Genomic DNA, 13,393 nt, shown 5'->3' on the forward strand with positions numbered 1-13,393 from the left:
ATCAGCTCTAATGCGTCTTTTGGAGCAAAAATTAATATAAGACCCGGTCTTATTTTACTATAAGACTAAGTCTAATATAATATAATATAATATAATATAATATAATATAACCGGGTCTTACATTAATTTTTGCTCCAAAAGATGCATTAGAGCTGATTGTCTGTCTAGGTCTTATTTTCGGGGAAACACGAGATTATAAGCAAAACGTTTGTATTTGATGTTGAAAGAAAAGTTTGGACCCAATTATGATGTTGAATTTACTGATAGCTCTGGGTGGTTTAAAACAGATGAGGAGGGTCAGCGTCCACCCATCATGCAGCCACTCAGGCAAAGCTGGGGCCCAGAGCTGGTGAGAGAGTGAAGGAATGGACCTGGGGAGGAGGGTAATGAAATTAGCCCACCTCCCCAATCCCTCTATACCCACCCCTGAACACACATACGTACAGTATGCATACAGATTCACTTCCCTTCCCTCCATTTCTCTTTCTCTCTCTGTCCCATTCTTCCCTCCATGGCTTGCTCGTTCTCTCTCTCTCTCTCTCTCTCTCTCTCTCTCTCTCTCTCTCTCTCTCTCTCGTTCTCTCTCTCTCTCTCTCTCTCTCTCTCTCTCTCTCTCTCGCCCCCCCGCCCATCCCTACTCTCCCTTTTATTATTTCTCATCTCAAGCTTTCTCACTGGGTCTCTTTCAATCTCTGCTCCCTCTTTCTCTCCCCTTCTTTCCCTCTCTTTCTTCCTTTCTCCCATGCACATCCCTCCAACAGCCATGCATGTGCCCTTCCACCCCACCGCGCAAGCACACATGCACTTTAATACTGTATAGGTACTGTACCTTTTCTATGTTTAGATATATAAACGCCATTGCGTTACAATTGCCTACACTATTCAGTACAGCAACATGCTGTACAGGCTTGTAGCCTAGGAGCCATAGGCTGTACCCTACAGCCTAGGTGTGTAGGAGGCTACCGTATGCCATCCAGGTTCCTGTAAGTGCGCTCTGTGCTGCTCGTACAACGATCAATCGCCTAATGACACATTTCTCAGAACATATCCCTATCATTAAGCAGAGCATGACTGTAACACATTAAGTACAACTACGTGTATTAACAGGTAAAACATCACTAATTCCTATTTCATTGACAATTTTTTTTTCAAGAAATAAATGGCAAAGATTTATTCATGGGCCTTTGGATTTGCAAACCAGAAATGCAACTAGGCAATAGGGTTCTGAAGAAGAAAGAAAAGTTAAGAATTCTTACAGAACAAGTACGTTCTTGAGAAGAATCAGTCCAGCATTCTTAGCCTCTGGATTGATCTGAGCTAGTGATCTTTCAGATGTCCGGTGGTCTGGATAATGGATGTCAGGTGGGCTGGACATGTGAACAGTCTTTCCTAAGTTCTTCAAAAGTCAGTGACAAATTGTTTTAGTGTTCTGTTGAAGCTGAGTTACTATTATGTTTCCCTTATCAGTTTTTTTCCCTTTATAATTTATTAAATTTTAATACAATTAAAAGCAATTAGTTTTAAGACTCAATGCAGAAAAATAAGTCCCTTGTCTACCCTCTATCACTTAGGAATGTGAAGAAATCAATGAAATTAAAAACAAATATGACAGAGAAAATTAAAAGCTCTGACAAGATTTTTAAAAAGAAAGAAACAAACAGACAAAATCAAAATGGAAAAGGAGAAATAACTGAAGATAAAAATGAGATTCAAGTTGTAAAACAATTTTATGATACATACACACCAATGTTTGAAAATCCACACAAAATGGATAAATTTCTGGAAAAATATAAAATTCTAATATTGAAAGAAGAAAACAGAAATTAGGATAGACTAATAAGCATTAAAGAAATTGAAATTGCAATTAAATACTTCTCCCAAAAAAGCACAAGCCCAGTTTTACAGGTGAATTACACCAAGTTTTCAAGGGACAGATATTCTAATTATATACCATTTCTTTCAGAAAATAGAAAGTGAGCAAAAACTGCCAAGTTCATTTATGAGGCTAGTGTGACTGTGAACCCAAAAACTGGATAAAAATATTATTTAAAAAGTCACTCCATTTTGGCTGTGACTGCCATCTTTCAGTAGCTTGTCAAAATGACCAACACAAAGAGAAAGAGGAAAGGCACCCGCTATATGTTCTCTAGGGCTTTTAGAACACATGGAGTTATTCCTTTGGTCACGTACATGCATATCTACAAGAAAGGTGATATTGTAGACATCAAGGGAATGGACACTCTTCAAAAAGGAATGCCTCACAAATGTTCCCATCGCAAAACTGGAAGCGTCTACAGTGCTACCCAGCATGTGGTTGGCATTATTGTAAACAAACAAGTTAAGGGCAAGATTCTTGCCAAGAGAATTACGTTCGAATTGAGCATACTAAGCACTCTAAGAGCCGAGATAGCTTCCTGAAATGGGTAAAGGAAAATGATCAGAGAAAGAAGGAAGCCAAAGAGAAACATACCTGGGATCAACTGAAACGCCAGCCGGCCCCACCCAGAGAAGCACCCTTTGTGAGAACCAACGGAAAGGAGCCTGAGCTGCTGGAACCCACTCCCTATGAATTTATGGCATAACTGTAAAAAATAAAAGACCCCTGTACTGTTAAAAAAAAAAAAAGTCAATTAGGCTAATGTCATATGTGAACATATATTTGACTATCCTATATAAAATGTTAGCTAGCTGAATCCCACAGTGAATTAGAAAAATAATTACTCAATGGAGAAACTTTAAAAGCATTCCCTTTAATACGAAGGAAGAAGGAAGAGCTGTCTACTACCATGGCTACCCTGTAGAATTATATCAGAGATACTGTACAATGCTATTAGAAAATGAAAAGAAATCAGCATTGGAAATAAAGGGATAAGCTGTCATTTGTGAAAATCAATATGATCAACACTGAAAAATCAATAGAACCAATGAATGATTGCAACTGGGTGGATGTACCGTATTTTATTCAATCAGTCCCCTATTAATGGGCCTTTGAACTGATCTTTTAATGTTATGAATCGTGCCGTAATGAATAACGCTGCTTACAGGTTGTTGTGTATTTGTGGAGGTAAGTCCTCAAGGTAAATTCCTAGAAGTGGTATTACTAAACCAAAGGGTAAATGCACAAGTAATTTTGTTAGCTACAGTCACTCAAATGGCTGCAACATTTTATACCCCCACTGACAATGTGTAAGGGTGCCTGTTTCTTCACAGCCTCGTTAACCAAGCCTGTGATCAAGCATTCAGGTTTGTGTCAATCTGATAGGTGAGAAGTGGTATTGGTATCTTATTGTAGCTTGCATTGCGTTTCTCTAATAAGTGATGTTGAAGATCTTTTTATATGTATAGGGCCATTTGCCTTTCTTTTTCTGTGCTCTGTTTGTTTACCCATTTTTCTATTGAGCTTTTATTCCTCTCAGTTTTTAAAGAGTAGCTGTGTTTCTTATATTAAAAAAAAAAAGGGAAACAATGTGAATATCCGCAAATCTGGAGGTGGGTTAATTAAATTATTTTGCATCTAGCCAATGGAATACTGTACAGCTTTAAAGATCCAAGTTGGTTACATGTGCTCTTATTGAGAGATCTCCTAGCTATATTAAATAAAACAATTTGAATACTATGATCCCATCTATGAAAAAAATAAGGTCATATAAGGCAATACATGAGAAACTATTATATTCTCTGTTGGGAAGTTTGTTGAGGGTTGAGGATGAGGAGAAAGGGTTTTTTTGTTTGTTTGTTTGTTTTCATTTTATAGCCTTCAATACTGTACAATGAGTTTGAACATCAAAATCTCAATCCACACACTTTATCCATAGGGCATATAGGGTGTGAGAAAACTCTTTTTCAGATTCTGAGCCCCTCTCCCTTTGGCAATAGGAAATTCAGCTTCAGTCATAATTGGCACTACTCCCTTCTTCATAGAGCAAAGGTCCTGCAGACTAACACAGCATCAAAGTATTTTTCAACAAATAAAATAAAGACCACTAAAGGTGGAGGAAATCCAAAGCTGAGTCTATTAACCTGCCAGGGGAGGGAACCAGTGAAGAAACTCACTGAGTAGTTCCCTGAGGGGGAAAAAAAATGGTTGTTGTTTTTTTTCCAAACACCTAGAATTGTACAAATTCAACTTCAATTTTCCAAATGCCGGAGCAAATATCTAAGTCAATGGCAGAGCAGACTCCATCTGACCTGAAATCCTGGCTCTGACCCCACAGACACTGCCTGCCTTTATTAAAACATTAACAGAGCACATCTCCTCACTCCAATAATAAAATGTATTTTACCATTAAATTTTTATATATTGTAAACATTTTTTAAAGGACTAAAAAGGCTGTCACACGGGGACTCATGTGGGGTCTCAGCTTCCGCTCCCCACATAAGAACACAGGACATGGTGAGGCCAAAAAGGAATACCCACGGAGCCATAGGTAGGGGAGTCACACCACTATAGTGTTGCTGGTGGCTGGGTTGGAGACACAGGAAGCAGGAGCCACACGATCCGCAACCTGCACTCCACCGCTTGCTAGCTCAGCCACCATCTTCTTGCTAGCCCCCATTTGCTGCTAGCGTAGCCACAGCAGTTATATTAGTGGCCAATGGCTCACTGGTTACAGCTGACGGCCAACTAGCTACAGCTGATGGCCATCCAATCACAGTTGATGGCCATTTACTACCTGAGCCAGCACCTTTCTATGTGAGGCCGAGAGCCTGGAAACTGCACTCCTGGCTCTGTCCCCACAAACATGTAAACCAAAATTAATTTTAGACTGTGTTACACAACAAAAAGTATTTATTTCGGCAAAAAGGAGCTGCAGCCCAGGAGACACAGATTCAGGTAGTGTCGTGTGGGACGGCCTGCTCCCCACATAAGAACACAGGATATGGTGAGGTCAAAAAGGAACACCCACGGAGCCATAGGTAGGGGAGTCATACCACTATATTCTCCCTGACGACTGGGTTGGAGACACAGGAAGTAGGAGCCACACTGTCTGCAACCTGCTGTCTACTTCTCTCTGCCAATCAACCTCACTTGCTAGCTGCAATCCGCCTCTCTACAATCCGCAATCCACACTCCACCACTTGCTAACTCAGCCACTATCTTCTTGTGAGCCCCCATTTTTGCTGCTAGCGTAGCCACAGCAGTTATATTAGTGGCCAATGGCTCACTGATTACAGCTGACGGCCAACTAGCTACAGCTGATGGCCATCCAATCACAGTTGATGCCCATTTACTACCTGAGCCAGCACCTTTCCATGTGAGGCCGAGAGCCTGGAAACTGCACTCCTGGCTCTGGCCCCACAAAGGTGGTTATGCTAAACGTTGGATATCAGCTCTCTATAGAGAGCCGAATGAAGCCACAGACCTGTATACAGGTGGCTAAAGCAAATCTGATCATCTGTTGGTCATCTAGGTCCTGCATAAGAGTCTGGTGCACTGGGGTCACTCAAAGTTCATGGTCCTTTATCAGCTTTAACCCATTAGTACCAATTGTGATGAAATACAACATTCATGTTTTATATCTCCCTGGCAGATGCTGCTACATATGGAAAATGTTCTTTTACAGTCCCTCCTCTTAGTCCTTCCTTATCCCAAAAGGTCAAGATGACCACACAGAGCATAGGCAGTTTATCAGATTTGAGGTCTATACCACTATATTCATTTCACATGACAGTCTCCTACAATTTCTTTGTGTTTACTTGAGTCGTTTTTGGTCTCTTTGGTTGTAGGATCCTCTGATTTGTAAACCAGCAGAACAGTGTCTGTGCAGCATTGTGTATGACCATACTGAAAATACTCTTGACAAGAGCAACAGTTAGGAACATAACCACTGTTGTAGACTGTCCCTCAACCAGCCTCCTATTTGGCTATCAGGCATAAACTTACCATTGGTCAATTTCCCCACCTTGGACAACCCTTTGACTTGTTCTTACTTTTATGAAGGAACCACTATCTTATCCTGAAGCATCTACTCAAATTCAAAAGGAGGTGTTAGCCAGTGCTCGAACGCCATCTTATTTTGTCAGCATTAACTAAAGTGAGTCTGTAGTCTAGCATCATTGCAGCAAGCAGGATACAGTCTATACAGTTTCACTTTCTGTCATTGCCAATTTTAGGCGCAGTCTCAGACGCAGCATTTTAAATAAATCAGAGATCCTAAGCCAAAGGAAGAAACCCATACACAAAGCAATGGAAACCAGTATCATACAGGTGAAAGAACCAAGGCATTGAGACACCACTAGGGTGGAGGTATTAAAACTCCGTGATGGAATCTGGATCTTTTCCAGACGGCAGACCCCTTCCCTCTCCACGGCCTCATTTTTGTGGTGATAGTCCTGGGGCATACATGCATAAAGACATGAAGGGTGCAACCTCTAATTTTGGTAAATCGTGTGAGTATACTTCTCAGATGTCTGAGAGCCGTTATAAGCAAACATGTCTTAGATTATAACAGAAAATAGTGTAGAGATTTTCCTTGATTGATTAGTTGAGACAAAGAATATTAATATTCATTTCCTGTGTTGTCATACCATCTGCAATATTTTTACATTATATGGTTTCATAGAAAACCAATTATCCTGCTGGTACAATTTTTACAAATGAGATTATTGTGAGCCAAGCAGAAACAATTTAATTTCCATGGGTCACTCTTATCGTGGTTGGAACTGGTAGCAGAAACCCTCAATAGAAGGGACCTCTTGGTATCCCAGAGAAGGGATGACAAACCAAGTTAGTTAAATTTCCTAAGTAGCTATGGCCTTTCTGAATCCAACAAATGTGTCATCTATATAAAGTTTATCCCAGAGCTAGGAGAATTAAGATGGTCATTAAAATGTATGTTTTGTGATGAAAAGCAGTTAATGAATTAAAATGTAAACAGGTAGGCCTATTTATAGATATGCAACCTGATCCGAAGATCTTGGGCTAAGCACTTTCCATGCATGAAGTCCTCTGTTCTGCGTGGGAAATGTGCTGGGAGCCCTGACTCAGCTATTTGTTAGTCTGACATCCATATGCCTGTGTTGATGTTCTGTATACTGCTAAGTCTACACCTACAATTTCATCCCCTGTGGTATCCACAATCAAGAGTGTCTGGTATGTTGTTTGAGACTTTTTGATGTTTCTTCCAGGAAACTCAATCTCTGATGTGTAGCTTGTAGAAAGGGGCTGTGGGCAAATGTAAGTTGAAAAAATAGAAACCAATCTGTGGTTGATAAGACTAAACGGCTCTGGTTAGTTTATTATAATCATTAACACAGAATGGAGGGAAGCAGAATCTTCTCTTAAGATATAATTCCTATCAATTTAGTCAAAATTGATTTAGTCAATGTACGAGTATGAGGGTCTAGGAGTATATTTCTTTTCAACCTGAAAAGTATATAACCACTGAAACAAATTTATGTAAATAACAAGTTACTTACATATAATACAACTAGAAGGACTAAACTTTTCTTTTGATTTTTCAGGTTTTAATATCTTGGGTTTGGTAAACAAAATAGCTCTCATGGAAGTTTCCAGTTTTTAAAATTTGTGCTGGCCAATATAAGTAGCTGCTAGCCACATGTAGCTATTTACATTTAAATTATTTAAAATTAGATAAGATTAAAAACTTAGTTCCTCAGATACACCAGCCACATTTCAAGTTTTCAGTAGCTACACGTGGCAAGCGGCTATAGCATTGCACTGTGCAGATCTAGGACATTCCAACTGTCTCAGAAAGCTCTACCGGACATTGCTGACCTAGAAAATGCCAAACAAATCTACTTATATTTATCAACTCTCTTCTGTAAGATGAAGGACCAAATCTTGTGTTTCCCCTTGGCTTCCCGGAAACCCCAAAGTTATTTTAGCTATAAAAGACGTCTTAGCAGTTTCATGACTCATGAATTCGGTGTCTGAATGTGGGAAAAAACAATATCAAAAGTAGTCATCAGAATAGACTGTTCACAAAAACAAGGAATAGTTAGTTCTTCTCTTAGCTGTGTCATTAATCAGAGTGACAATAAAATATTTAAAGAGAAGTTAAAAATAATAATTAAGTTTATTAGTGATTCTTGAAGTGAAGAATCCTTATTGCTTCTTAAAACAACCTAGGAGTATTGTGAAATGTGGCATAAAAGCAAAACAGTAGACACATGAGACTTGAAAATTTACATATCAATGAAGCAATGTAATGTTGTTCTCTTCTCAGAGTATACTGGCCAAGAATCATTCTTTATTTCCTCCCATGGAGAGCAGACTATATACTCCGAGGTCACAATTTTCCCTTAGCTATCAGTCCCCTCCTTTCTATTATAGCTAAGTTTTTTTACTTATTGATATTATCATACTATTTTATGTACTTGAACATACATATATAATATTCAATGTTCAATAACAATTATACCTGAAACTATAAATTTAAATCTTAAATAGTTAACCCTATAAACATAAAACAATGTATCTATCACATTACTTTACCATTTTGATTATGTTTTCTAAAGAACAAATATGTTGATGTATAGGCAAAAATATAAGTAAAAATTACTGGATAAAAAAACTACAGCGTAGTAATTCAATAAATTTTTTTTGCTCTGTCTAAGAAATTCTAATTTTCTTAGAAATTTTGTCTAAAATCACTCATTACTTTCAAATATCAAAGTCATTAAGAGAACCTTGAAATTAAAGAAAAACTGCAATTACTATTGATGTCAAAATTGTCAGAAAAAAATACCTTTTTAGAATTTACATGTGTTGATTAGAGCATCTCTGTAGATCCCCATTATTTGCAGCGTACCTGAGTCCCGAGAATCAATCCCTTTCACAAAGATTTTGACTATATATTCAACTTGGTTGAACACAAAAGTTTATATTTTTACATTCTTAAATATTTATGAAAACGATGTTAGTTTAAAAGCAATAAAACCAGTATAGAAAATATATAGAGTTAAGATTAACTAGGCTTTCTATGAAAAAATAAGCTGAATCTTGCATAAACTAGAATATTATGTTAACATTATTTGTATACTGTGATAAATCAGTGGGACATCATATAAAAGTAGTCTATTTTCCAAAGGTTTACCTTGAGTAAAAATTGTTTAAAATTTCCTCTTTTTACATTTATATAACAACTATTAACACTTTGAATTGTTAAAAACATTGAGTTGTGCTCGCTTCGGCAGCACATATACTAAAATTGGAACGATACAGAGAAGATTAGCATGGCCCCTGCGCAAGGATGACACGCAAATTCGTGAAGCGTTCCATATTTTTGGATCAAATGTATGGTGATGGAAGGGGAGCTGACTCTGGGTGGTGAACACACAGTGTGATTTATGGATGATGTGATACAGAATTGCACAACTGAAATCTATGTAATTCTACTAACAATTGTCACCCCAATAAATTAAAAATAAATTAAAAAAAAAAAAAAAACATTGAGTTGTTTGTAACATAATAACAAAGGTCATTAACCTAAACGTTTATTCCCTTTTGAATTGCAGGCTCAACAGGAACCCTTTTCTTAGAAAACCCAAAACATTTGAAACATTCGAAATTGTTTTTTTTTTCTTTTGGAAATTCTTGAGGGCTTTTTAAAAACTTAACGTAAAGGTTCATGTTTCTATAAACGAATTAACACAAGAGCTCCCGTAGAATTTAAGAAACCCTGTGACCTGATTCATGAAATTTCCCCTACAAAATGTTTGCGCTGTCAACCTGGACTCCATGATCCTAGACTGCACGTGACAGACTGTACGACCCACCAGAAAGGGTGTCAGTCATAGGACTGACAAACTTCCTTAGGGAGGAGGGGTGTTAAGAGTTCCAAGCAGGGCAGTCCTCTTTTTACCAAAGAACAGAGGAATTCCTTCCACAGCAGAAAGACAGACTTAAGTAAGCTCAGGAGAAGGCAATGACTCCTCTCCTGAAAAATGAGACAACAAACCAAGACTGAAAGCTCAGTAGACAACACTTGAGAGTTAAAATAGTCTCACAGGAGCCTGCTGGGATTTATTTAAAAGTCAAAATATGGTAACCGGGACACTCTCCGGTTAAAACAACAACAAAAAGCCATCCAGGGAAGGCTCAGGTGGAGCGCTCAAAGCTCGGTCAGCACAGAAGCACCATCCACAGTGGGACCCTGCAAGAGCAAACCTGAGCACAAAAGGGCTCCCAAAGTGCCCTTTTTGGTTCAGAAGTCCAGCATCACTGGCCTGGAGAGGGTTTGTCAGGGTGATTTTGGTAGGACCTTCAGATTATCAAAGAAGAAAACAAAGACTAGCAGAGGTGGAGGGATTACAAAGCTGAGTCTGTGTGCTGGCCAGGCGGGGGCTACCCACCAGAAAGGAACTCACTGAGTAGTCCCCCTAGAAAGAAAAGCCGGGGTTTTTAAGGACTAGGAAGATGGCTATACGGGGCAAACTCTGAAAAACTAGCCCCCTGGAAAAGACTGAGTAAGCCCACAAGTCTGCACAAACGAGTCTAAATCAAGTCCTACCGTCTTGGTCAGTGACGGTCAGTGAGGTCCTGCAAGGGTCCCTGGAGTCACTCGAAGTTCACGGTCCTCTATCAGCTTTAACTCATTAGAACCAACAGCAGTGAAACACAACACTGCCTGCAGCAAGCGCTGTTGCAAGTGGCTATTTTCCCTTCACAGTGTGAGACGTCCCTACCCCTCAAGGTCATCAGCCCATAGAGAGGACTAGAAATCACCCTGGCCCCAGTCTGCAAGGTTCCCTTCAGGCCCCACTGCTATGCTGCTTCCCTGACAACTGCCTCCTTGCTGAGGCCTAGAGCCGGCAGCCTTGTTTCTCAAAGCCTTGCTGCTCCCCAGGATGTAGCCCAGGGCTCTCAGGGAGCCCCTAACTCTCAATACCTCACCCCTACACACACACACCTACCTATCTCTTCTTAAGCTGTGGGAAATCCCTTTCCCCTCTTTCCTATTTTCTTTATGAGACCACCCCACCTCCCCTCATTTCAGTACTTGTATCTTAATATCCTAGGGCATTTTGGGGGTGGGAGTGAGGCATCCCAGAGAGGAAAATCTTGCTGACAAACTCTACCTCCACCTTGCTTCAAAACCAATAGGCAGTAGCATTCATTTCCACCCAAGTGGCCTATGGTCTGGCTATTGGCAAGCCCATGGCTACTGATATTGTTGAGCAGCTGGCCCAGTAGTTGTTATATTCTATTTCCTCGCCCTATTGTGGAACATCCACTAGGTCCCTAGAGGCCTGGTTTGGATCCCTGGCTGCCCAGAGCACGCAACTATGTAGGCAGGCCATTTCTCAGCTCCAGTCTTTTCTCCTTGTCTTTCTTTACGCCCTCCATCACAGCTTACCTTTCCTTCCTTTGAATCAGCACTTCTTAAAATGTAGCTCCAAGACCAGCAGCGTCAGCATCACCTGGGACCTTGTTAGAAATGCAAATTCTTAGGCCCCATCCCAGACCTACTGAAGCAAAAACTGGGGGTGGGGCCTACCACTGTTGACAAACCCTCTCGGTGATTCTGATGCATACTCGAGTTTGAGAATCGCTGCTCTAAATCAGTGCTATCCCACCAGCAGCATCAGCGTTACCTGGGAACTTCTGGGAAATGCAAATTCATGGGCCATAAACCAGAACTCCTACTAATCAGAATCTCTGGGTGCGGCCCAGGAAGCTGTGATTTAACAAGCTCTTCAGGTGATTCTTATGCATGCTCAACTTGGAGAATCACTGCTCTAAATTTCTCTCAGCATTCAGCTCTCTGATATTTAAAGTGAAAGCAAGCTTTAACAGAGGAAAAAATTCCACGCTCATTAATTTCACTGAACAGATGAGGCGTCGGCGCTCAATCCTTTTCAACCTTACAAGTAACACAAATGCATTTAAATCTGGATTTCAAACTTCTTTGGGAATCATATTAAAAAATGCATTTTATATCATGACCCAGTACACAAATGAACACACACAGACTCACTCTCTCTCTCTCTCTCACACACACACACACACACACACATTAATAAAAGCACAGGTTTGTTTTTTTAACTTTTATTTTTTTTAAATTTATTTATTTTAAGGAGGGTGCAGCTCACAGTGGCCCTTGCAGGGATTGAACCTGCAACCTTGGTGTTATCAGCACCACATTCTAACGAACTGAGCTAACCGGCCACCCCAAAAACAGTTTTTTAAACAAGATTTCTTACTATGTTTTATGTTCTCTGATATTTATCTAGTATAATTCTTTTTTTTTTCTTTTAAAAGTGATCATAATCCACAAGTGTAATTAACATTACAACTTATTAGTGGGTTGGAATTCATTGCTTGAAAAATACTGCTTTGAACAAGTTCCTTTGGAAGAGAGTAAACCTGTGGAGGAAGTTAAATATCAGAGGTGAAAATACTTACCTGTTTTTATATAGTAGTAGCACAGAGAAATGTACATACAGTAGAAATTTTAAAGCTACACTGCAGTTCACCAATTTTAAAAGGGGGAAAGAATCAATAAATAGCAATTTAATCAAATCTGAAAACAGAAGGGACAGACTGACTGAATTCTCACAAAGAAAGACAAAGGGTCAAATTAGATGAAAAACCAAACCTAGCTCTATGATAATAAATGCAGTAAAACAAAGTGATAGATAAAGGTTGAAACTAAAGAAACAAAGAGATACCAAGCAATTACTAGCAAACAAACAAAGCAGAATTAGTAAAAATCAAGGTAAAAAGCATCAACTTAAATAGAGAGCAATTAGGTAATGATAAAAGGCACAATTAATGAGGATAATATAATAGTTATAAAACTGTATGCACTAAATAACTTAGGAGCTGAATACATAAAGAAAAAACTATTAAAAATACACCTAATAGCCTAATTCAAGAAACAAGAAAAATCTCAAATAAACAATCTAACGTTACACCTAAAGGAACTAGAAAAAGAACAGCAAGCAACGCCCAAAGTGAGAAGGAAGAAAATAATAAAGATCAGAGTGAAAATAGAGTCTAAAAAAATACAAAAGATCAAAGAAACCAAGAACTTGTTATTTGAAAAGATAAACAAAATTGACAAACCTTTAACCAGACTAATCAAGAAAAAAAGAGAGGGGACCCAAATAAATAAAGTCCAAAATGAAAGAGGAAAAGCAAAAACGGACACCACAGAAATACAAAGGATTATAAGAAAATACTATGAGCAATTATATGTCAACGAATTTGACAATCTGAAAAAAAAATGGATAAATTCCTAGAAACATAAAATCTTCCAAAACTGAATCAAGAAAATCTGAAGACGGAAACAAAAAGCCTGAACAGAATAATTACTACAAACGAAATCAAATCAGTAATCAAAAAACTCTCAACAAATAAAAGTCCTGGGTCAGATGACTTCACAGGTGAATTTTACCAAACATGCAAAAAAGAATTAACACCGAT

The 13,393-nt window shown here is 38.9% G+C and overlaps 1 non-coding gene across 1 annotated transcript; it reads left to right on the forward strand.

The window, feature by feature from the left end:
• Positions 1 to 9,143: 9,143 nt before the first annotated feature.
• LOC117026386 (U6 spliceosomal RNA) lies at positions 9,144 to 9,250 on the forward strand. The gene has a single exon (XR_004423739.1). It is a non-coding gene; the product is annotated as a U6 spliceosomal RNA (small nuclear RNA).
• Positions 9,251 to 13,393: the final 4,143 nt, after the last annotated feature.

This window comes from Rhinolophus ferrumequinum, chromosome 8 (assembly GCF_004115265.2).
Source record: "Rhinolophus ferrumequinum isolate MPI-CBG mRhiFer1 chromosome 8, mRhiFer1_v1.p, whole genome shotgun sequence".
Lineage (NCBI taxonomy): Eukaryota > Metazoa > Chordata > Mammalia > Chiroptera > Rhinolophidae > Rhinolophus > Rhinolophus ferrumequinum.